Below are 1914 nucleotides of genomic sequence, written 5' to 3'. Positions count from 1 at the left end.
ATCATCCCCCCCCCCCCCCCCCCCCCCCCCCCCATTCCGCTGTCTCTACCAGAAATGCACGTGTGGTGTGGTCAGCGGCACCGCCACGGGATGAAGGTTAGGGAAATGCCTGAGGACCAAGGGGCACGGGGTGAGGTGGAGTTGGGGGGCGCAGGGAGGGAGGAGAAGGGGCGAGCGGTCAGGCTTCGCTTCCCGGACCGGCGGCGCGCAGTTCCCCAGGCCTGGCGCTAGATGTCCCTGCAAGTTTTCCTGTCGCGTCTCCGGGCGCACAAGTTTCAGACAGGCAGTGTGCCTAGGTAGCCCCAGAGTTCATGGAGAAAGTACTCCTCCATCCTCCCCTCAGGTGGGGTGCGGGGTTCAGGGGGAAGAAGGAGGAAAATAGAAGCAGCCAGAAAGACCCGAGAGAGGCAGAAACTCAAGGCTGACTTGCCAGGGATGGCCGCAAAAAGTTGCCAGTCCGAGTCAGGCCTGGATTCCCCAAACCAGCGTCTTCCCAAACCGAAACCTCCAAGAAACCTCCAAGCCGTGGGGAACTCGCTCAGCCTAAGAAAATGTGCCCGGGGTTCGCAGCTCAGGCTCTAACCACACAGCTGCTCCCTCACATCCCGCGCCCAGCGAGCTTGCGGCCCAAAGCGGCGGTGGGATTTGTGCCCCGTGGTCCGGGGAGTGCCCTCCCCTCTTCTCCAGCAGCACGGACAAGTTTTTATTATCTTCAATCGACCCAAAGTGGAGAACCTGCCGCTCCGCAAGAAACAACTATTTGGTCCGAAGGCCTACCCGTCCCTCAAATTAGGCCTCTTTCCTGAAATTACTCCTTTTGAGCAAAAATTGCTTATCAATCCATTTGGAGAAAATCCTTTCCGCACCCTCACCCTCAATGCGCATTAAAAGTTCCTGTCAAAGCGTGAGGACACGGGGTGGACCCTTGTCTTGTTTTATTGAGTCTGTACCTTGGTAGGAGGCCGCGATAGCCCTAAAGTTATGTCTTTAAAAGGTGGGGACACTTGACAAAGCCCATTTCCAGTTTCAGCCGATTTTCTGGGAGAAGTGCAAGGTTTGGGCATTTCATTAATAAACGCCAACAGAACTGTGCATACACAGGCTCAACATCTGGGAGGTAGGCCTGGATTTAAAGGAGATACATGCAAAACGAGAGACCCAACCAAAAAACGCTGCCCAGAGTTTGTATACCTTATAACGTGGATATTATCCAAGGTAAGTTCACATCAGGAGCAAATCCCCCACCCTCTCTGTGCGGAAGGCTTCTCACCTCTGAGAAAGGGGTAATAACAGTTGATTTCTAGAGTTGCTGTGAGGTGTAGGGGAGATGATAGATGTAAAAAGCACTTGTGCTTTCAGAGTAAAAGCTACCTAGAAGTTGGCCAATATTACTATTACTTGTGGGTGTGGAATCTAAATAAACGAAGGGGCATGAAACATTGTAAAGGAATCTTCACTGCCTCCCGTGAAACCTTGTCTGCTAAACGCAGTTTAGTGAAAAATAATAGGCGCCTTCCACGGTGAGCAGTGTCCCTGACCTGTACTTGTCATAATGCACGTGCCGAAGTGCAAAATGTTAGTGTTATTGAAAAGGTGCGATAGAGCCCTGACCGGTTTGGCTCAGCGGATAGAGCGTCGGCCTGCGGACGCAAGGGTCCCAGGGCATGTACCTTGGTTGCGGGCACATCCCCAGTGGGGAGTGTGCAGGGGGCAGCTGATCGATGTTTCTAACTCTCTATCCCTCTCCCTTCCACTCTGTAAAAAATCAATAAAAATATTTTTTAAAAAAAAGGTGCGATAGAGTTTTCAGAACCCTAATGAACCAAAGTGTGCCCGCGAAATGGTGTTTTCCCTTTTTCAACAGACCGAGGTAGGTTTGGCGCAGACATTGGGCCCTGAGGTGAGGGGTCCCAG

This window comes from Myotis brandtii, unplaced genomic scaffold (assembly GCF_000412655.1).
Source record: "Myotis brandtii unplaced genomic scaffold, ASM41265v1 scaffold112, whole genome shotgun sequence".
In the NCBI taxonomy this organism is placed as follows: domain Eukaryota; kingdom Metazoa; phylum Chordata; class Mammalia; order Chiroptera; family Vespertilionidae; genus Myotis; species Myotis brandtii.
Note: the sequence above shows the minus strand (reverse complement) of the source record.